We start from the raw sequence: 25146 nt of genomic DNA on the forward strand, positions 1-25146 counted from the left end.
TTTGTTGACAACAGAATGAATTAAATCATACTCAAAAGTATTCAATGCCACTTACACACACCTTAGGGTGGCTGTTATAAAAAAATGATAGAGAATAATGAATGTTATCAAGAACGTAGAGAAATTGGAGCCCTTATGCATTCATTGCTGGTGGAAATATAGAGTGACTCAGGCCCTAAGAAAAACAGTATAGCTGCTCCTCAAATAATGACACATAAAATAACTGTATGATCTAGCAATTGCACTTCTGTGGAATATATCCGAAAGAGCGGAAAGCAAGGATTTAAACACGTACGTGTGCACTCATGTTCACAGAATCACTGTTCACAATGGCTAACCTCAGTGCCCATCACTGGATGAATGGAGTTTAATGTAACAAAGACTTCAATGCACACTGAGTCTACTTTGCCCTCTTGATTCACTGAGGGCAATCATAAACTAATTTAAAAGAGAAGAGGAAGCTTAAGGCATAAAATATAAAAAGTATTTTGCAAAAATAATTGAATAAAAAAGTCCCATCTCATTTCAGAAAAATGACAATAAATCTTTTAAAAAACTGAATGTAATTAAATAATGCAAACATTAACTTGAATGAGACTGCAAAAATAAAAATTAACTAAAATTCTTTGTCATGATAATAAAATAAAGCATGTATAATTATTTTTTTGCCTGCTGTGCTTAAAAATATTGGGACGATTGCCTACAGATATGTATTTTATAACTTTCTCAGCAATAAAGTTCTAGTTTTGAAAAACACTGCAGTGTCTGATCACTAATATTAAATGAAGTTTCCTGCTGAAACTAAAGAAAGCATGTACATCCATATGTGACAGTAACATTATACATATAATTAACCCTGATAGTAACAACTGCGAGCTCAGTCATTTGAGATGTGTTCAGCTCTTTCTGACCTCCATGAACTGTAAACCATCATCTTCTGTCTATGGGATTTCCCAGGCATGAATACTGGAGTGGGTTGCCATTTCCTCCTCCAGAGATAGTAACTATTTCTACCCTTTAAATGTATTGTGATTTTTAAAAGCATTAAGAGCAATTATAATTCTCATATTTGTTTTTTTAACTATCTAATAATTATTGTTAGGAAAAAATAGCTTATTTCTCTAGAAAGTGTTTCTAGTTTAGACAAAAACAGTAAATCCTGCAGCCACCCTACCTGATGTTATTTTGCCCTAGAAGACATAAAGAATGAACCTTATATTGTGCCATTACTTGATTGCTATGATTGTTATCTTGATCTCATTTAATTTTTAAAAGAATTGCCTTTTCTAAGTGACGGCATTTTGCAAACATTTCAAACTTTGATAAGTAATCGCACTGATGGCTCAGAAAATTGTTCTGCCTCTTGAGAGTCCAGATTAAATCAATTTACAAATTAAAGGGGAGGGAGCAATCAGATAGCAATCCAGAAAACATCCTAAACTTTATTATATCCGAGATATCTTAAAGGGAAAAAAGAGCAAATTGAAAATGAGCTCTGCCTTCCAAGAAGAGGCTGTTCTTTTCCGCTTTGGCTTCTGCTGCTTGTGGCAGCTTTTTCTGCACTAACTACCCTAGCTTGCCCTGACTCCACTTTTAGATGTCTCTGCTGCTGCTGCTGTTGCTAAGTCGCTTCAGTCGTGTCCGACTCCGTGCAACCCCATAGACGGCAGCCCACCAGCCTCCCCCGTCTCTGGGATTCTCCAGGCAAGAACACTGGAGTGGGTTGCTATTTCCTTCTCCATTAGATGTCTCACTGGAGCTTATTTCAGATGTAGAATCCATTTTACTTATGCCTTAAGACTATAGCCTTCTTGCTTTATTAGAAAATACTAAAAATGTTCAAAGTTAAGTTAAACAGTTGCAGCTTTTCCATGGTTGTTTATAGGGCAATGTTTTGATAACACTTGCAAGTGGGGGAATATTACAGAGAAAGATACACAAAAGACGCACTTAATTTTTTTTATTAAAAACAAATCCTAAAAGGAATTATGCACAGAAAAAGTTTTCTTGGTTTGAAAGATCTATTGAATAGGAAACTAATTAGAACTTAACTTAATGCAAGATAATTAGATGTACTTAAATTAGCTAAATACCACCAACATTCTTGAACTTGAGATTTTTTTGTTGACTTGCCAAAAATGTCTAATCTTATTTTCTAAAGTAAAGAAAATTGAAAATAAATTGTTTCATGGTCAGAATGTTATGGAAATCTAAGTTTAAAGTGAAATTTAAGTCAGTTCTAATGAGGTGGATGGACCAAGAGCCTGCTATACAGAGTGAAGTCAGAAAGACAAACATTGTATGAGACACATATATGGAATCCTGAAAGACGGTATCAGTGCGCCTATGTACAGGACGGAAAAGAGACCAGACATCAAGAGCAGATTTCGGACACAGTGGGAGAAGGAGAGGTGGGATGATTGAGAGAAGAATATTGAAATATATACATTTCAACGTGTATACATATATATATATATAATATACATAAATAAATTGTAATAATAATGTATATATATACACATTACTATATATATGGTAATATATATATGATGTAATGTATATATACCATATTACATATATATGTTATGGATACATACATACCATAAATATGTAAATGGTATATACACCACCATATCACATATATATGTATATATACCATATTATATACATATATATGTAATACATATAGTAATGTATATATATGATGTAGAGAACACGAACCCAGCACTCCGTGACAACCTGGACGGGTGGGATGGGGAGGGAGGTGGGATGCGGGTTCAGAAGGGAGGAGACACATGTATGCCTATAGCTGATTCGTGTTGAGGTATGGCAAAAAAATCACCATATTGTAAAGTAATTATCCTCCAATTAAAATAAATAAATTTTTAAAATAAAATAAAAGCTAGTATCACACAAATTAGAAGCAAATATTCCCACTGGATATTTTTAACTGCTTTGTCCAGAGAAAATTCTTATTATCTAAATTTTTGCAAAAAGTTATGATGCAGAGTGTCTATAAATTGAAATTTTTAGTTTTAGTCCATGGCTCTAAGACCTTAACCAGGATAGTTGAAAGACTGGGAAAAGTAAATACATCTGTGCTGTGCTAAGTTGCTTCAGCTGTGTCCAACTATTTGCGACCCCATGAACTGTAGCCAACCAAGCTCCTCTCTGTCCATGGGACTCTCCAGGCAAGAATCCTGAGGTGGGTTGCCATGCCCTCCTACAGGGGATCTTCCTGACCAGGGACTGAACCCCTGTCTCTTACATCTCCTGCATCGGCAGGTGGGCTCCTTACCACTAGCGCCACCTGGGAAGCATAAATTGTGAAAGTTTAGTTGCTCAGTTGTGTCTGACTCTTCCTGACCCCACAGACTGAGCCCACCAGGAACAGGTAGCCTTTCCCTTCTCCAGGGGATCTTCCCAACCCAGGGATCAAAACGGGTCTCCTCCACTGCCAGCACATTCTGAGCCACCAGAGGAGCCATAAATAACTCTACAAGTTATCTTAAAAAGAAAGAAAGAGACTGGTTCAAGTGTGAGGGTCTGCATACCTTTGAAAAGATTAGGAGATGAAATTTTTCTGCTGAAAACCGGAGCCACTGGGAGTTGCGTTATAGCAGTGGTTTCTGACTTGGCTGCATGTTGGAATCAACTTGGAAAAAAATGTTAAATACAACTGCTTGAGCTTAATCTTCAGATTATTATTTAATTGCTCTGATGTGAGTCTGATCATAAGAGAATACATCTGCTTTGGTGAATCAATAATAATTCAATAAATAATTAAAATTAAAGCCAGACTTAAGAACCCTTGGTTAGATCTCTAAGGGTAGCAATAAGTTTTGGAATTACCCCTGTGAATAATATTCCAGGAAGCAGCCCATAACACAGTGAAAGAACAAATGGGTATACACACACCGCTATGGAGTTTGGACCCTCAATAATCTCACCACTCCACCTGCTCATATAGGCTTTTGTATTAGTACTCAGATGTCCAACGAGTGAGGACAAAGAGATGGTTGAAATTTCTAGGAATGGTGAGGCCTTGAATAGAAGAATCTCCTGAGATATAGTGCAGATGAAGAAGGATCTAGGGTTGTTAAGGAAGGAAGCTGCAAGTGTCCAGATAGACTAGAAGAAAACAAAGGAATTATGAAGCCATAGAATCAATGACTTCAGATATAAGATGATACCACTCTTATGGCAGAAAGTGAAGAGGACTAAAGAACCTCCTGATGAAAGTTAAAGAGGAAAGTGAAAAAGCTGGCTTAAAGCTCAACATTCAGAAAACTACAACCATAGCATCCGGTCCCATCACTTAATGGCAAATAGATAGGGAAACAATGGAAACAGTGACAGACTTTATTGTCTGGGGTGATTGCAATCATGAAATTAAAGATTCTTGGTCCTTGAAAGAAAAGCTATGGCTAACCCAGATAGCATATTAAAAAGCAGAGACATTACTTTGCCAATAGAGGTCCATATAGTCAAAGCTATGGTTTTTCCAGTAGTCATGTATGGATGAGAGAGTTGGACTCTCTTTTAAAGAAAGCTGAGTGCCGAAGAATTGATACTTTTGAACTGTGGTGTTGGAGAAGACTCTTGAGAGTCCCTTGGACTGCAAGGGGTTCAAACCAGTCAATCTTGAAGGAAATCAATCCTGAGTATTCATTGGAAGGACTGATGCTGAAGCTGAAACTCCAATACTTTGGCCACCTGATGCGAAGAACCGACCCATCTGAAAAGACCCTGATGCTGGGAAAGATTGAGGGCGGGAGGAGAAGGGGACAACAGAGGATGAGATGGTTGGATGGCATCACCGACTCAATGGATATGAGTTTGAGTAAGCTCCAGGAGATGGGGAAGGAAAGGGAGGCCTGGGTATTACAGTCTATGGGGTCGCAAAGAGTCGGACACGACTGAGCGGCTGAACAACAAGATGTTCGGTGAAAGGATAGATACAGCAAGGGCATATTTGAGATAAATGTTTACAACTGTAGGCCAACAGTGTGTCATTTAGCAAGACGTTCAGAAACAACTACAATGAACCGGCTCTGAGTCTGGGGTGCAGGATAAGGTGCAGTGAAGGCAGAGATCAGCTGTAACTGAGGGGATTACAGGACTGCATCTGAGGCGCTACATGTGCTGCCAAGATTGGCGATAAAGTCACTTGAGTTCATTTCTGTAGAAAATATTTTATTTGCATAAGGGAGATCAAACAATGGTTTGGAAACCAAAATAGGAAGCGAAAAGAATTCAGAGGGGTTACGTCACTTGCTTAGAAATTTAAATAAACGTTTGGTCCCTAGACAAATATTGGCCTGGTTCATAATAAGTGCTGAAAAACTATTAGTATTATTAGTTATTATTACTATTTCTATTATGATAAATAGGTAAATAGAGCTAAAACTAAATGTATCCAAGTCAAAAGAACATTTTTTTTCAAATATATTTAGAAGTTTTTATTTCAAATATACTTAAAAGTTTTCTACCATATAAGTATCCACCAAACGCAACAGTTCCCTCTGGAGAACACAATTCTACTCTAAACTCAGCAAGCTGGCTAGAATTGCTTACATGAAAAACCTTGTCAGCCTCATTAAAACACTCTTACGCAGAAAGCTCTCAGATTAATGGAGGTTGGTGAAGGCCCAACTATCCCCAAGGAGCCCGTTCTCTCTGCCTTTTCGCTAATTACTACTGCTATCATCACGGTGACCTCAGGGAGGCACTGCCTCTAGCACTCTTACTGGGGCCAATATAGACAGGCTCGAATATTAAGCCGCTTCTTTAAAGTCTGGGGAATATCTGGTAACTCACATCAAACAGTAGCACACAAAATCAGTGATTCACAAGCTTGGCGTGCATCAGAGTCTTGGGGAAATTTGAATTCTAACATTTAGTGAGGACATCCACGCTCATTTTTGGTAGGAACTCGGGAGAGCAGCTTCTTGCATAATCTGCTTGGCCGTGGTCTGAAGATCAGCCCAGAAAAACACTGCATCGTCTCCATGCTGTATAAACTTGCTGATCATAGGAAATATCTGTTGCGCGCATGCTCAGCCTCTCAGTCATGTCCAATTCTTTGTGACCCCATGGACTGTAGGCCACCAGACTCCTCTGTCCATGGGATTCTCCAGGCAAGAATACTGCAGTGTGTTGCAACTTCCTGCTCCATGGGATCTTCCTGACTCAAACCACAGTCTCTTGCATCTCCTGCATTGGCAGATGGATTTTTCACCTCTGTGCCACTTGGGAAGTCCAGAAATAATATGCTTTAAGGAAAAGGGTCAATTTTTTAATTTTATTTTCTTTTTTACTTTTAGTAATTACCCTAGGAACCATCTGGGATAATAATTAAAAATAAATAAAATTTGATCCTTTTCCTTAAAGTATATTATTTTATATATAGCAACAAGACTTAGGACTCTGTATTTATGAGAAGAACCTCCAGGTGTTTTTTTCTGATAGAAAGTTTGGAAAAGTCTGCATTACTAACGTGACTCAGTAAGATTCTCACATCCTTTAGTCAGTAGCTCCTAGAGGTCAAAGCGAGGTCAGAGAGTCCACTGCAGTGGTATCACCTAGAAGAATTTTAGAAAATCAGAATCTTAGACCCAACCCCAAACTTGTGAGCCAGCATCCACCCTTGACTAAAATCACAAGGTCATCAATGCTGTGGTCCATGTGTGGGTTGGAAAATAATTTCTAAACATCAGGCAGAGAGGAGAATAAAGTTTCAGAGAGTGGGAGATGCTGTTAGAACATCAGGCCAACTCAAGGGAGAGCCAAAACCTTTCACGGGCTAGAAGCCAATTTTTATAGCCTTGAGACAGAGAAAATTCCTACTACAAGGGTGGCATTAAGTGATTTGGTTAGGATGTTATAGGCTGGGTAATAGGGTGGGTATTTTAACTAATATGAGGTCAGGGAACTGGCCATACTTTGGCCACTTGATACAAAGAGTTGACCCATTGGAAAAGACCCTGCATCTGGGAAAAGTTGAGGGCGGGAAGAGAAGGGGACGACAGAGGATGAGATGGTTGGATGACATCACTGGCTCAATGGACATGGGTTTGAGTAAACTCCAGGAGTTGGTGATAGACAGGGAGGCCTGGCATGCTGCAGTCCATGGGGTTGCAAAGAGTTGGACACGACTGTGCAACTGAACAGCAACAACAAAATCTTCAAACCTGCAGAAAAAATGTACCTGAAATTTAAAGTGTCTTCCTGGAGATAATTTGACTTGTTTCTTTACATTTGAAAAATCTGACCCTTTCTCAAATTCTGCCATCAGTATAATAGTTCACCATGAGCTTATTGCTTGGCAAAACTCAGATTATCCCACTGACCTCTGTATTTGATGATAGCTAATAAGCTATATGATGTGTGAATACATACAGGCAAACATATACACAAACATGCACCCTACAACCCCGGAGGGGGAATTGCCAATCCAGTCCTGTGACTGCCCTTTGATAAATGATGGCACAATTGCATCAGCAACTGCCATTGGAATAAATTGCTAAGATGGTTAATATAGTCACATTGGCTTTATGGTGTTCTGGTCATTTCATGTTTATAGCTCAGTTCTTGCAAAGTCACTTTAAATGGATTTGAGATAGGAGCATTTCTTCAATCAGCCTTCATGACAACTAGTTCCATGCTCCATACTGATGCAATAAAAATATTGTCATTTTTCCTTTTGCACCTCAAGAATGAAATAACACATGCTACATAAACATTCTGATATTGCAATGATTTATCATCCAGAAAAGATGAGATTCCAATATTACTTTGAAGGAGATGGGGAACTGCCATGTAAACAGTCACAGAGAATTCTCATTTCACTGAATCAGATGCATCTGAGCCTTTTTGTTGTTTTTCAATCCACATTTTATAGTGTAAATATACACTTTAAATAGTATTAATGTAAAATTGAAATGTAATTTTTAATAGCCAACTTGGTATACTTTTAAAAATCTAGTTCTAAGTTGAAAAATCTGTTGGAAACACACATCTATGGTTACCTAAATTATGACAAAGGAAGCAAAGATATACAGTGGAGAAAAGATAGTCTCTTCAATAAGTGGTGCTCAAAAAACTGGACCTCTTCATATAAAAGAATGAAATTAGTATACTCCCTAACACCACACAGAAAAACAAACTTAAAGTGGATTAAAGTCCTATATGTAAGGCCAGACACTATAAACTTCTTACAAGAAAACATAAGCAAAACACTCTCTGACATAAAAAGCAGCAACATCTTTTTTGACCCACCTCCTAGAGTAATGAAAATTTAAAAAAAAAAAAAGCAAACAAATGGTGCCTAATTAAACTTACAAGCCTTTGCACAGCAAAGGAAACCATAAACATGAAAATATAGCCCTCAGAATGGGAGAAAATATTTGCAGATGAAGCTACTGACAAATGATTAATCTTCAAAATGCATTAAAGAACTCATGTAGCTCAATATCAAAAAAATAAACCAAGAAACAACCCAATCAAAAACTGAGTTGAAGACCTAAAAAGATATTTCTCCAAAAAGATGGCCCAAAAACACATGAAAAAACTGCTCAACATCACTAATTATTAGAAAAATTAAAACCAAACTCCAATGAGGTATCACCTCACACCAGTCAGAATGGCCATCATCAAAAAATCTACAACATTTAAATGCTAGAGAGGGTGTGGTGAAAAGGAAGGCATCTTACACTGTTGGTGGGAATGTAAATTGATACAGTAGAGAACAGTATGGACATTCCTTAAAAAGCTAAAAACAGAACTCCTATGATTCAGCAATCCAAGTCCTGGGCGTAGACGCAGAGAAAACCATAATTCAAAAAGACACATATACTCCAGTGTTCATTGTAGCACCATATACAACAGCCAGGACATGGAAGCGATCTAAATGCCCATCAACAGAGGAATGACTAAAGGTGATGTGGTGCATATGCAAAATGAAATATTACTCAGCCATAACAAGTAATAAAATTGTGTCATTTACAGAGATGTGAGTAGACCTAGAGACTATCACACAGAATGAAGTGAGAAAGAAATTAGAGAAACAAATAGCATATATTAACATATACATGTGGAACCTAGAAAAATGGTAAAGGTGATCTTATTTACAATGAAGAAATAGATGCACAGATGTAGAGAACAAACATGGATACCAAGCGGGAAGTGGTTGGATGAATTGGGAGATTAGGATTGGCGCTGGACTGGAAGAAGCACAAGCTGGAGTCAAGATTGCCGGGAGAAATATCAGTAACCTCAGATACACAGATGACACCACCCTTATGGCAGAAAGTGAAGAGGAACTCAAAAGCCTCTTGATGAAAGTGAAAGTGGAGAGTGAAAAAGTTGGCTTAAAGCTCAACATTCAGAAAACGAAGATCATGGCATCCGGTTCCACCCCTTCATGGGAAATAGATGGGGAAACAGTGTCAGACTTTATTTTTCTGGGCTCCAAAATCACTGCAGATGGTGACTGCAGCCATGAAATTAAAAGACACTTACTCCTTGGAAGGAAAGTTATGACCAATCTAGATAGCATATTCAAAAGCAGAGACATTACTTTGCCAACAAAGCTTCGTCTAGTCAAGGCTATGGTTTTTCCTGTGGTCATGTATGGATGTGAGAGTTGGACTGTGAAGAAAGCTGAGCGCCGAAGAATTGATGCTTTTGAACTGTGGTGTTGGAGAAGACTCTTGAGAGTCCCTTGGACTGCAAGGAGATCCAACCAGTCCATTCTGAAGGAGATCAGCCCTGGGATTTCTTTGGAAGGAATGATGCTAAAGCTGAAACTCCTGTACTTTGGCCACCTCATGTGAAGAGTTGACTCATTGGAAAAGACCCTGATGCTGGAAGCGATTGGGGGCAGGAGGAGAAGGGGATGACAGAGGATGAGATGGCTGGATGGCATCACTGACTCGATGGATGTGAGTCTGAGTGAACTCCGGGAGTTGGTGATGGACAGGGAGGCCTGGCGTGCTGCGATTCGTGGGGTCGCAAAGAGTCGGACACGACTGAGCGACTGATCTGATCTGATATACGCTATTATGTGTAAAACAGAAAACAAGACCCTACGCACTTCACAGCACAGGGAAATCTACTCAGTGCTGTTGGTGACCCAAATGGAAAGGAAACCCAAGAAAGAGGGATGTGTGCACACATGAGGCTAACTCACTTTGCTGTGCAGCAGGAACTGACTCTACACTGTGACATAACTATATTCCAATTTTTTAAAAAATCCATTTGAAAGAAATTGTAGGGATTCATTTAAAAATGAATTAGTGAAAATAATTTCAGTAGTAAAACAGTAATTTAGAAACTTATTTTGATAATATTAGAACACTTCATAACTCCAGTGCCCGGTTTCCTGGGAAACAGAATTATAGTTCAAATAACAATAAGTGTGTGAAAGCAACAGTTACATCTGAAAATAGATCTTGTTTATGAGACTGAAGTTTGGCATATTGATTTGTGGTGTCTGTATATCAGCTATGCATATTAAAGCAAATTTATCTTTTATTATTCATATCTGTGGCATGGACCCAATCATTGTAATCACCCAGGGACAAAAAGTCCATACAACATCAGTCACTTGAAAATGTACCTTCTGAGCATTCTCTCCCTCTTGTCTAGTGCTCAAAATGCATCAGTGTCCACACTGAGTCGGAGTCATTACTGGATGGCATTTTCCTATTTCTCCAGGTCCAATTTTGTGCTTCTAACTAGAGGCACTGATTATCAATGTAGGATAATATTATGGACTAAATGCTCCGTGTCTCCTCAGAATTCAAATGTTGAAGCCCTTAACCCCAATGCAATGGTATCTGGAGACGGGGCCATTGGGGGATAGATAAGTTTAGTGAGATTATAAGGCTGGTGCTCTCAGGATTGGAATAGCATCCTTATAAGAAAAGACACTCAGTATTTTTATTACTGTATGCTTTCCTTCTAAATCTGGAACCTGTTCTCAAGTTTATCAATTCACTAGTGATTTATTTTCCACAAAAGCAATATATGTGAAAGTCTCTCAGTCGTGTCCGACTCTTTGCTACCCCATGGACTATACAGGCCATGGAATCCTCCAGGACAGAATACTGGGGTGGGTAGCCTTTCCCTTCTCCAGGGGATCTTCCCAACTCAGGGATCGAACCCAGGTCTCTCACATTGAGGGCAGATTTTTTACCAGCTGAGTCACAGGTGAAGTCCAAATCAATAATATGGATTTTAACTATTTTACTAATTTTTTCTTTCAGTCTTTTAAACATTTCACCTCTATTTTCATCTTAGATGCTGACTTTGAGATAAATCCTTTTCAGTAATTTTTAAGCTCATACAGTTGATCCTTGAACAACATGAACTTGGACCTGCACAGGTCCATCGATATTGACACACAGATTTTCTTGCAGTAAATACACACTGTGGTATTACCCAGGCTTCCCTGGGTCTCAGCAGTAAAGAATTCACTGGCAATGCAGGAGACAAGGGCTTGGATTCCTGGGTGGGGAAGACCCCCTGGAGAAGGGCGTGGCGACCCAGACCAGTATTCTTGCCTGCAGAATCCCATGGACAGAGGAGGCTGGTGGGCTACAGTCCATAGAGTTGCAAAGAGTCAGCAGAACTGAATAGTTCCAGCATGCACGCACGCATAGTACTATACAACCCAAGGTAGCTTGAGCCTGTGGATACAGAACGTGGATCATAAGCTAAACATGGGCTTTCTACTATGCAGGAGGGTTTCCAACCCCTGCACCATCCAAGGATCAGTTTTATTTTCCTATAGATTCTGTTTTGTGCTTTTTCAGAGGCAATGTGATTCTAACCCGTAAAAACACACAATATGCTTAAAACTTCTAAGATGTAACCTATTTTATGAGGCTTGCTCTAAATCTTCAGAATAAGCTTCTAATTTCATTCTATAGCCTCTAACAACAGACCCTAGCATTCTATTTTTTCTTCTTCATATCAATTTTGTCCAGACAGAGTTTCACTAACCAACCTAATACAACTATGTTTATTCCACTTTACATTCACTTAGATGTAGTAAGAATAGTTTTATGAAGTCTGCACACAGAGGGTAGGTTGTTTTCAACAACCATTTTGCATGTGGGTAGGCATAGCCTTCAGTAGAGCCCCACTGAAGGCCGATAAAGCATCCACTTGCTCCGTGACTGAATCTTCCATGTGGTGAATGAACGGACAACTCAAAGACACTGATACTGTTATGCAGTGTGGCCAGCACGCTTCCTTTGCCCTCCACGACACTCCCCCCCCCCCCATGCACAGCTTCACTATTTGAAGTAAGATGCAGTGATTCATTGCCAGTATCCCCCCTCAGGGTCTTTTTATTGTATTTTTTCAGTTATTCGCATAAGCCATTAAATGAGGTGACAATATAATTTGGGTCAATAAAACACTACTTTGGGTTCTTCTTCAAGCAATGCTGGCACAATGAATACGTCACTATTCAGGCCTGATCGCTGGAAGGATCTTTGAAATAGTGTCAGTGGAGCAGAGAACAGACGTTGCTTAATTCTGCTTATTTTCAGGACAGTGTGTTTGAATTTGCTGTAGTAGAAATAGCAAAACTTAGTTGTGTCATCAACTTCAGAGGCCACTTCAGTACCAGAAGTTTTATAGTTAGTGGAAAGGCATTCTGGATTTTGCCAATCTACTGACTCTTTTAAAACTTCATGGGCAATGTTATTAAAAGTTTTGATTCTCACAAGTATGTTAGATAGTTTGTTAAGGCTAGCAAAGAAACAGCTAAGGAGATATCGTTTTACCAGCAGTCACCTTTAAACTATTTTTCACACAGTAAGCAATATACTCAAGGTAAGCAATGGATCATCAATTTGTTGCCGAGTCCAATCTCACTCTGTTTGCTGCCAATAAATCCAAGACACAAGGTGTTGAGGCAAAAAATATGCTTTTATTCGGAAAGATGACTGACTGAGAAGATGGAACGTCATCAAGTCCTAGCTCGCTCCACTCCCCACACGACAGGGCAAGGAATCCGAGAGAGGAGGTGTCGAGGCAAGGAAAACAGCTTTTTCCGAAAAGCAGTGGGCCAACAAGATGGCAGGCTGGTGCCTCAAAATAACCGTCTAATCGGGGTCTGGACGCCAGGTTCTTCAACAGATCAGGGGTGGAGGGAGGTGAGGAAGCAAAGTAAAAAGGCCGTTAGTCTTGCTAAGCTCTCCTAGAATGGCAAGCCTCAGTCAGGGGATGTGTCCGTTTCTTCCTTCCTGCCGTCCACAGGTGGACAGGGTTCCGATCAAAGGCACTTTTTAACGGGCAGAGAGGCGGTGTTCTTCTAAGTAAGTCATTAAGTGCGACTTAATAGCAAATGCAACAGAAAGCAAATCCAAGAAGCAGTTCCAGCACGGAGTCAGGTGCTTCCTCCCTGCACCGGGCTCGAAACAGCCATTTTGTCGGGACCGGATGTCCGGTTCCCTCATGGATCAGAGATGGCGGAGTTGGTGAGGGAACAAAGTAAAAAGCCCTCCTGAAAATGTCTCCTAGAAGGACAAGCCTCAGGCGGGGGGATGTGTTCATGTTAATGTCTCTCCTCCTGAAATCTAGGAAGGGCCAGGGTTGTGAACAAAGGCGCTTCAGTCAACAGCCGGGCAGAAGGCGGCAGTGTTCCCTGCGGCAGGCCGTTATGGATGCTGCAATAACAAAAGCAGCAAAAAAAACAAGCATTGAAGTCACAGAAACAGGTAGGCTACGGAGTCAAAATTAACTCTTCTCGTTACAACTTTAAGCCTGAAATATACAGAGTTAAGCCTTAAAGTAAAACGAGTTAGGAAAGTTGCCATTCCTTTTCAAGTTGCAGTTGAATCAAACACACTTAACGACATTATGTGAGGCGCTACATTTACAAACGCTTAGCCTCTCCTATTGCCAAGCGATGCTCACAGGAGGAGAGGAGGCGGAGGAGGCTGAACTAATTAGAGGGCATCCTAATTACTGTGTTGATATTTCAGCACAATCAGCTCACTAATCAATAGTAGAGTCCAAGCAAAGAATCGAATTTTATGCTGAATTTAAAAGCTCCGTGCATTTTCAAAGACATATTTAGCATTCTGGTAGATTGCCTATGACCTTGTTCATTTGTAATGAAATATCTCTAATACACTAACTTTAAAGTTCTCACTATTAAAAAACAGGCATCTGAATTTCTGGGACCTGATAACACATAAGTATTACTGCTGGTCTGGACACTTTATATAGCTCCTAGATGACCCTCAGCATCAACAAAGCAGCATTTGGTGTTGCGTTTGTCTTCTTAGGGGACCATCTGGGACTAACCCTAATCTCTTGTTTTTAATGCCCAGTAATTGGTATATACCTATAGTTCTCTTTTGTGCTTGTGTTAAGTCATGTCAGTCGTGTCTGACTCTTTGTGACACGGTGGACTGCAGCCTGCTAGTCTCCTCTGTCCATGGGATTCTCCAGGCAAGAATACTGGAGTGGGTTGCCATGTCCTCCTCCAGGGGAATCTTACCAACCCAGGGATCAAACCCGTGTATCTTTGTCTCTTGCATTGCAGGCAGATTCTTTACTGCTGAGCTATCAGTGGAAGCCAATTAACTTCAAGGCTTCTGATGTGAAACTTTTATTTTCCTTAGGCTAGGAACACTGAGTACATTAAACTGACCTGATAGTTGACATCAGAATTTCTACAGACCAATATGTGTCTTGTCAGGCTTTGAGTTATAGCTCAATGTTCTCTGGAAGAACCTCGGTGCAGTTTCACTGGATGGGCCTAAGAAACACAGGGCACAGGTCTCTCCCTCAACTCTCGTCATGCAATTAATTTCTGTTCCATCTTCAGAAAAAGAGGAAATTAAAATGTGAACCTGAATAGTATAGTAGAAAAAAGTAGACTCTGAAGCCAGGAAGCATCAGTCAGAATGCTATAGAAAGTTCACATATTTATTAGAGGAGTGATACTGTATATGATATTTAAACCTCTGGTGTGATTGGACACACACATCATAGGAGAGCTCTGAGGTCTGTATGACTTAATTTGAATAACTGAACTTGCAAAAAATTTTTGTGAGGAATTGCTTCCTCTAAAAACTCTGCCTTCTCAATGGTTTCCTATAAATATGGAATGGAAAAGGAAATGCCCACTGGACTAGCTCAAAGTCAAGGCTTCCTGTACATTATCTGAACTGATGATTTTTGTAAAATAAGGTAAATAAAAAGAGTTAAAATATTTACCCCTTAGAAGTAGTTGCCCTGTGGCAAACAGTAACCAGTAAGATTAGTTGCTTTTTCATATTAAAACCAAAAATCTGTACATTTATAATATTTTGAAAAATTATTCTTTCAAGCAGAGAGCTTAAGTTAGAGCAATAATGAGTGACCATTTTTATTTATTCATAAATATTTACTGGGTGCCTACTAATGTCTGACCATCACTCCAGGCACTGGGAATATAAGAATGAACTAAGCAAACAAGTATCCCTGATCTACGGAACTTGCATTCTAGTGGCAAGAGATAGACAACATAATACTTAAGTAATGGTCTACAGATGTAGAAGCAAACATGTATTCACATATATTAGAAGGAAATACGTGATACAGTTGAAAATTGAAAAGTAGAAAAGTAAAGTTTAAAAGCAGAAGAGGATCAGAAGGTAAAGGGGTTTAGGAGGGTTGGGAGTGAGATTACAGTTTAAATAAAATGGTCCGGTCAGTTGCTACGAGGAAGACGAAATCTGAGAAAAGACCTAAAATAATGTTTTTAAAAATCATTTTGGATAATAAACAAAGGAATCATTGAGGTGGGAGGCTAAAAACTTTCCATGATCCTGAAATGTTAACTAAATATTGAAGTAAGCCAGGCCTTAAAAAAGTTAAATAAACCCTGATTTTGAAAAAAGCTTAAACGTCTTAAGCAAAAAAATGTTAATAATTGCATCAGATAAGGGTTGTAGTTTTTCCCACTCTGGGCACCAAGCTCTTGACCAAAATTGTCACATGCATAAAGAATAGACTTGTGGTTGCCAGGAGAAGAGGAGGGATGTACTGGGAGCCTGGACGTAGCAGATGCAAGCTATTATACACGCTGTGGATAAATAACAAGGTCCTACTCTATAGCAAGGAACTAGTCTCAATATCTTGGGATAAACCATATTGGAAAATAATGTATACATGTAACTGAGTCCCTCTGCTTTATGGCAGAAATTGACATATAAATCAACTTTACTTCAATGATTTAAAAAAAAAATAGTGAACAGATTCAAATCCTAAAATATCCTTTTAGGATTTCAAATCTTAAAGATGATGCTGCGAAAGTGCTGCACTCAAAATGCCAGCAAATTTGGAAAACTCATCAGTGGCCACAGAACTGGAAAAGGTCAGTTTTCATTCCAATCCCAAAGAAGGCAATGCCAATAAATGCTCAAACTACTGAACAATCGCACTCATCTCACACACTAGCAAATTCATGCTCAAAATTCTCCAAGCCAGGCTTCAGCAATATGTGAACCATGAACTTCCAGATGTTCAAGCTGGATTTAGAAAAGGCAGAGGAACCAGAGATGAAATCACCAACATCCGCTGGATCATCAGAAAAGTGAGAGAGTTCCAGAAAAACATCTACTTTTGCTTTAATGACTATGCCAAAGTGTTTCACTGTGTAGATCACAATAAACTGTGGAAAATTCTTAAAGTGATGGGAATACCAGGCCACCTGATCTACCTCCTGAGAAACCTGTATGCAGGTCAGGAAGCAACAGTTGAAAGTGGACATGGAACAACAGACTGGTTCCAAATACGAAAAGGAATATGTCAAGGCTGTATATTGTCACCTGCTTATTTAATTTATATGCAGAGTACATCATGAGAAATGCTGGGCTGGATGAAGCACAAGCTGGAATCAAGACTGCCAGGAGAAATATCAATAACCTCAGATATGCAGACGACACCACCCTTATGGCAGAAAGCAAAAAACTAAAGAGCCTCTTAATGAAAGTGAAAAAAGAGAGTGGAAAAATCAGGCCTAAAACTCAACATTCGGAAAACTAATATCATGGCATCTCATTCCATCACTTCATGTCAAATAGATGGGGAAACAATGGAAACAGTGAGAGACTTTATTTTGGGGGGCTCCAAAATCACTGCAGATGGTGACTGCAGCCATGAAATTAAAAGTCGCTTGTTCCTTGGAAGAAAAGTTATGACCAACCTAGACAGCGTATTAAAAAGCAGAGACATTACTTTGCCAACAAAGCTCCATCTATCAAGGCTGTGGTTTTTCCAGTAGTCATGTATGGCTGTGAGAGCTGGACTGTGAAGAAAGCCGAAGAATTGATGGTTTTGAACTGTGGTGTTGGAGAAGACTCTTGGGAGTCCCTTGGACTGCAAGGAGATCCAACCAGTCAATCCTAAAGGAAATCAGTCCTGAATATTCATTGGAAGGACTGATGCTGAAGCTGAAACTCTAATACTTTGGTCACCTGATGTGAAGACCTGACTCATTTGAAAAGACCCTACCCTGATGCTGGGAAAGATTTAAGGCAGGAGGAGAAGGGTATGACAGAGGATGAGATGGTTGGATGGCATTGCTGACTCAATGGACATGAGTTTGGGTGAACTCCAGGAGTTGGTGATGGACAGGGAGGCCTGGCGTGCTGTGGTTCATGGGGTCGCAGAGAATCAGACACAACTGAGCAACTGAACTGAACTGACTGAATGAACAGATTCATCACCTAAGCAAAAACTCTCATGGCAATTCTCCCAAGCCTTGTTTCTATCATCTATTCACCATTCAAAGCAGAAATATTATTTTGGTTTAGACCATATAAGATTATCAGAATAGTTAATTGAAAAAGAAACCACAATATTTTTTCAGTGTTAACTTAGGTTCATGGTGTATGTATATATACATAGACACGGATGTATATGTATACATATACATAAATGTGTCTTTCACCAACCATGCAGGGTCAATAGCTGTAGCATGGACATGAACACTAGACTCAGCTAGGGAAAAGCATCTGCCTTATATGTCTATTTCTTCTGCTGATTGCTTTCATTAACGCTTTTATGAATCCTCTGGTATTCATGTTAAGAGTAGTCTTATGTTTATTAGGATCTTTATCTCACTCACCAATCAAGAACCTGAAGAAATTTTCCTGTGAGTTTCATCTATTGATTGCTACATGAGTTGTTCCCCACACATCAGTTTACAACAAGCTAAAGGCCTGCTTCCTTACTCACCTGTGAATGGATAGTTCTGCTTCAGTCATTTCTATGAATTAGAAATGCTGAATTTTGCCTCCTTGGTAGAGCCAGGAGAGCATGAACACTTTGTACTAAGTCAGAATTTTGAGAGGCATATCTAACACATAACCAGCTGTGCAAACTTAGGCAGTTTTTCAACTCATCCAAACACTACTCTTCCTGTATAGAAATGAGAAGAATACTATCTGCATCAAAGGGTTATAATGAGCATTAAATAAGACCAGGGATATAAAGTTTGACAGTGCTTGATACATTATTAAAGATCTATAAGAGTAACTCTTAATTTTTTTTTTTTTTTTTTGCCAAATTCTCTTCCAGACATATTCTAAAACTTATGTGAGAGAAATTAGATCTGATATCTCTGGTATTCAACCCCTCCTCTGTGGTAGTAATGTCTCAGTTGCAAACATCTTCCTTGGGTGGCTGTAGAATGCCTGGACAACAACAATTGTTCAGGCTGTAACAATTCCCAAGAGACAAAGGCACTGGATACACCTAATCAAAATGACTACACAGAACCAAACCAAGAAACGTCACTTCAAGCTTAGCCATGAACTGAAATGACAATAATTAGGTACAGTAAGAAATTCTTTCCTATCTTCAAGTCGTATCCTGCCGTCACTAAGAAAATGTCTTTAGATGACTAGACTGGCCCCTAGTAAGACTAATTATTACATTGACAATAATTAGGAGCTGTTTTTTACTTTAAGAAAAAGCAGAACAAGAGGAAATCGGTCTAGTTTGTAACATCGGAAGAGGTTACCAGTGGAGAAACGGCAGCTCACACGTTGAAAATCTTTAAGCCATTGCCTCATTATCTGGGGCAGCTTAGGCAAAGCGACGCTGAGCACAGGAGAAAGGATTACAAGACCTCCTCATCCTATGCCCCGCTCTGCGCTTCTGTGAGTCACCAATCGGGAGCAACACAGGAAGACGTCAAAGTTTCTCCTGCCAAGAGACGGCTTTCTGCCTCTATGGCCATAAAAATACAGTCAAGGGGTAGCTGAAGATTTGGATAAAAATATGTGTCCAGTTTGCATTGTACACCCACATTACTTGTAACCAGTAAACAAAAATTTGCTAAAAGCAAATTTGCTAGCCTAACTTGTTCTTTGGGAATACTGATTTTTTTCAGATGTTAACACATCTGAAATATACATCTGAATAACACATCTGAAATGATACAATATAGTATCATACAGCTTGACTTAGGCAGTATGCTTTTGCCTAGTTTAAAAGTGTCACTAGCTTCTCTTTTCTCAGGAAATGTCCCTTATGATTATTAACGAACTGCAGCCACCTCGACGTTATTAAACGTAATTGTCTGTTTATGGAGCATTTGACCCGTTGTTTCTTCTTTAAGATCTCTTCCATTTTGGTCATTTCACTACTCATCCAAAACTACCTCAATAGGGGCTCAGAGAAAAAAAGAAATGATATTCATCAGTTAATTGATTCCTTTTTAATAGCATAGAAACAGTTTGATGAAGCTTGAATATATTTGATAAAATGAGGTTTGAAAGTTATTTATGATTGACATAACACTTTCTGTATTCAAATGCACATGGTCAAGGTTTGATTGTATTGAATTATAAGTGGGTTTCTGTTTTATAAGAGGACTTTGCTTATCACCAATCATTCTTGTCATGAATGTTTACAAATGCTGATAGTCTCCAAATGTTTACATATTGCTTTTATCTTTTAGGCACTCAAATGCTGTCCCCCAGTGACTCATTTAAATCTACCATGAATAATAATCAAACTAAGGAAAAAATGAATTCTCTCAGGACTGATATATGTCTTCTGCTTTCCTTGAAAACAGCCAACAACATTCTCTGTCTTTTTTCTCTTTCTTTTGGAATAACTCAAGGCTTCCCCCCCAAGGAATACTTTTCTGTTCCCCAAGGTGATACACTTCATGTGATACACTTCATTTAGAAATGTAGACTAGCATTGAACTTAAACTTGCTTTCCTGTAAGTCCACTCCCACCCAGGGCACCATGCCTGTGGGCTGCTCCTAAGAATCAGCCCCTCCAAGGATAAGATGTTCATAGTCAGCTGTCATAGCTTCCCATGTTGTTTCAGCAAACTATGGTGGTGGTTTAGTCTCTAAGTTCTGTCTGACTCTTTCGACCCCATGGACTGTAGCCCTCCAGGCTCCTCTGTCTATGGCAAAAACACTGGAGTGGGTTGTCATTTCCTTCTCCAGGGGATTTTCCTGATCCCAGAATCAAACCCCAGGTCTCCTGCATTGCAGGCAGATTCTTTACCGACTGAGCCATGAGGGAAGCCTTTCAACAAACTACACGTGTTCAGTTCTGATTTTTGTTCTTACATCAAATACTTTAGCTCCCATTACCTTGCATTGCTCTTTCCCGACTTCTTCCCTAGTTTTTATTTCACTTTCTCTCAGACAGGAGAAGCCAATGAACAATTCTAAACATCTCCCTGGCACTGTGCATGAAGATGCAGTGACCCAGTCTCTCCTGAGGCGATGACCCCACAGCGTCTCCTATGAGGGTCTGTGATAAGGCATCAAGATTCAGTAGAAACCTATTCTAGATGAGAAAAGAGTGAGTGGGATAGAAGGCGATTTATCTCACAACAGTCAGAGAGAAATTATGTTTCCCCCCAAAAGGATTGCAAACGTGAGGAACGATCAGACCTAGTGGGAAATGTCACTGAAAGAAAAGCATTTACCAATGTGTCCAAGCCTTTTGTCTAAAATTGCTAAAAACCATTGAATCTGTACTTAGAATGAAGAATGGTCTGGATTCCTCTCTTCATTTCAACTTAAAAGGTAAGTGTCTAATAAATTTAATGGTTTAGATAATGTCTAAAAATACAGTTTATGTAACATAATCATGGCTGGAGTAAGCTAGTTAATTTTAAGTATCTCCTTTTACTGAAGTCAGAGTCACGGGCACAATACCTTTTCCCTCTTCCCTGACCCCCATACTAACACAACACACACACACACACACACACCCTCAATATCTGCCTCTAATGCAAACTATTCTGAGTAAGTGCCTTAATAATAGAGACTTATCCATAGTTGTATCCATTAAACCCAAATAGATGTGTAAATACATGTTTGTGAATCACCTAATTAATTACAGAATGAAAATAAGTTAGATGAGACCATGTGGATGGCCAAGACTAAGGCCAATACTAGAAAGGGAAGAAAATCACAAAATATATATATATATATATATATATATATTTTAAAGTCAGCATGCATGTTCAAAGCCTGAGTGTAGAAATGAGATTTCTCATTGTTTTTTATTTTGTTGTAGAAAACATTAATCCTAAAGTATTACATAAAATTAATCACCTCCTGTTTTCAAAGTTCTCCCATTTCATATAACCTCTGAAATATAGACATCCTCCTTATTCAAAAGAGCACAGCAAGTAGCTAGTTCCTGAAAGCTTGCTCCAGAGAGTGGCAGCATGCTCACCAAGCTGCGTTTGGACCTGGTGATTTACATAAGCAGTCTGACAAACCTCACTCCTGTGGGGAAAGACTGGCGATCTAGAACAAAATAACATATGCAATCAAAACAGGCTAGACACTTTTCTAAAAGAAATCCTTAAATATCTGCTACACCGGAATTGATTGAATAATCCATTTGAACAATGATATCTGTAAAACAACACACAATGGATTTTTCAGGATAAAATGAATTTCTCTCACAAACCTCTCATTGGTGCAGAAGTTCACACTCTTTCAGTGTTTTAATTTAAAAAGAAAGACAGCTCTTTTGTTTGACCTCCCTGAGATAGGTCTCCCTTAAAAAAAAAAAAAAAGAATACTGAAATTAATTATGTTATCAAAGCTCATGTGACCACACATCTTGGACGCATTTATGGACATATTTCTTTTTGAGTTTGGACACTGATTTCCAAACCATTCCAGATGGTGAGGTTTTTTTTTCAATATCATTTTCTAATGATCTATGAACCCTAAATATTTTTTCTTGCACCATATAAATAAAGTCCTCTTCTTTAACTTGAATGCCCTTGTCTGGTACACTTTTTATCTCTCACCTCCCATGCTTTGTCACTGTTTTGTTCTTTTCTAATAATTAAATATTTTTGTTCTTGTGTTTCAGGTATAAATTGCAGCATTCATTTCACACTGAATAGAATTCTATACTTTGTAAATATTCAAACTTCAGAGTTTTAATTGTATTCTGCAATTTTTGTCTCCAGAAAAGCCCTTCTGTTTACGGTGAAGAATGGTTAGTTCCCCTTCAAATTGTAAACTCTTCAGTTGGTGAAACAAAACCGAAGCAGCAGCAATAACCACTCGGTTTCCATTCCTCGTGATTCCAAAACTAACAGAGGTTGACCTGTGCGTGTGTGTGTGGAGAGTCGTGTCCAATTCTTTGCGACCCCGTGGACTGTAGCCTGCCAGGCTCCTCTGTCCGTGAGATTCTCCAGGCAAGAATAGTGGAGTGGGTTGCCATTTCCTCCTCCAGGGGATCTTCCTGACCCAGAGATCAAACCCACGTCTCCTGCATTGGCAGCAGATTCTTTATCGTTGAGCCACTCAGGGCTGACAGTAAGCTAAAACGGGCTTGATGTGGCCATACCTCTCAGAGCGGAGAACATGAAGCTGCAGCTGTCTGTGGACTGCTTTGATGATCTGTACATGAATTTCATTATAAAAACCAAGATAAAGTTTGCTAGTAAAGCTAATGATATTATAAAATTTGTGAATCAGTTTTAATATGTATTTTACTTCCACATGATGACAAGTATTACAACCTTGTAAGAAGTAGAATATTATCATCAGGTTTGTTTTTTTTAATTTGAGCAAGTAGCATTTTCGTTTAAGCAGATTTGCCTCAAGGCCAAAGCTTCACTTTCATCCTTCTAGATCTACTCTCTGCATCATTAAGTTATTTTTTTCTTACATTTTAAAACAAAAAGCTAATTGATATGAATATTTCCCCTGATAATACTTATATTCCCATTCCTTGAGATGATGGTTTTAATAAAAGCTGTGATATTTATTAAAATTTTATTAATTTGATGCTTGAAATATACTACAGTAAATTATAACATAAATTGAAAGTGAGAGTGAAAGTGTTGGTCAGTTGTGTTCAACTCTTTGAGATCCCATGGACTGTAGCCCACAAGGCTCCTCTGTCCGTGGTATTCTCCAGGCAAGAACGCTGGAGTGGGTGGCCATGCCCTTCTCCAGGGGATCTTCCTGATCCAGGTATAGAGCCTGGGTCTCCGACATTGAAGGCAGATCCTTTACCACCTGAGCCACCAGGGAAGCGCATAACATACATTACATGCATCTATTTCACAGTTTCCATTATTGAAAATAAAATATAAACTCAAATCCTGTGATACATGTATATATATTTATATCATGCTTATTAAGCATGATAAATGAATTATGTAAAGTATTTCAATATAATTTCCTGTTTACCTTTTTTTGGAGGGTAAATTTTAAGCAGATTTGTAGACAAACACAGCCTATACTGTATGGAACTGAACCATTTAATAGCTCCCAATAAATACTGTAAGTATAAGGGGCACACTAGGAGCTGTACAAACAAGTTGGATATAAAATTGGAATCTAAAATTTCGAGTATCAACATGCATAACACATCAGTAATGAAAAAGCAAAGTCACATTACAGTACCGAAAGGATCTAGGGCCCCCCGAAATGAAGTTTCTCTCTCAGAGTGATGTTTTAGCAGCGGATGTACATGCAGTATTAGCACTGAAGAGCCGTGCTTTGGCAGCGCCTGCTGAAGCCCTGTCCAAAGCAGATGACTTTCCTGCCAGTGACTCAATCACAGCAGCTCCTCTGGCAAGTCCAGGCCTCTCATGCTCAGACGCCAATAAATATCTGGATCATAAGACTTTCTGTCCTGCTTCAGCAAACTTCCACGTATAATTTGGCTTCCAGTGTAGACCTGCTTAAAGGATTATTGTGCTGGCCACGCTTCTGTAAATATGCATGTCCACACGATAGCTCTATTTCCTTCTGGAAATTAGCAACTGACAACATGATTTGACATATCATTTCCTTGTGATATGTGATTTGAATTCATCCTCTAATGCATGTGCTGTGTGCTGTGCTCTGTCCCTTCAGTCGTGTCCGACTCTTGAGACCCTGTGGACTGCAGCCCGCCAGGCTCCTCTGTCCATGGGATTCTCCAGGCAAGAACACTGGAGTGGGTTGCCATGCCCTCCTCCAGGGGATCTTCCTGATCCAGGGGATCAAACCCACGTCTCCTTAGACTCCCGCATTGCAGGCAGATTCTTTCACCTGCTGAGCCAGCTGGCAAGCCCCTCTGATGCATGGTAAGAGCTAAAAGCTATTCATTGCATTTGTAAAAGTCGCTCAGTTGTGTCCGACTCTTTGCAATCCCATGGACTATATAGTCCATGTAATTCTCTAGGCCAGGATACTGAAGTGGGTAGCTGTTCCCTTCTCCAGGGGATCTCCCCAACCCGGGGATCAAACCCAGGTCACCCACATTACAGGAGGATTCTTTACGAGCTTAGCCACTAGGGAAGCCCAACTCATTGCATTAATGAATGAATAAATAAACAAGAACTGGGCTTTCCAATAGCTCGGTGGCCAGTACTCCACGTGCCACAATGCAGGAGATGTAGGTTTGATCCCTAGGCCTGGAGGATCATTGGAGAAGGAAATGGCAATCCACTCCAATATTCTTCTCTGGTAAATCCCTGAAAGTGTAAGATGACTCATGAGGCTTCTTGACAATCTGACCACTTTCTTTCCTTGAAGGCACATTTCCTCATGCAGTTTTTATTTTATATATTAACAGATTGTATCACTATATCTAGAGCAACAAAATATTTTTGTACTTTTGCAT

At 39.3% G+C, this 25146-nt stretch overlaps 1 protein-coding gene across 1 annotated transcript in view; it reads right to left on the minus strand.

The window, feature by feature from the left end:
• The window catches only part of LOC104993118 (poly(A) polymerase alpha-like), a 48986-nt gene that overhangs the window by 10843 nt on the left and 12997 nt on the right, over positions 1-25146 (minus strand).

This window comes from Bison bison, unplaced genomic scaffold, assembly GCF_000754665.1.
Source record: "Bison bison bison isolate TAMUID 2011002044 unplaced genomic scaffold, Bison_UMD1.0 scf7180017864233, whole genome shotgun sequence".
Classification (NCBI taxonomy): domain Eukaryota; kingdom Metazoa; phylum Chordata; class Mammalia; order Artiodactyla; family Bovidae; genus Bison; species Bison bison.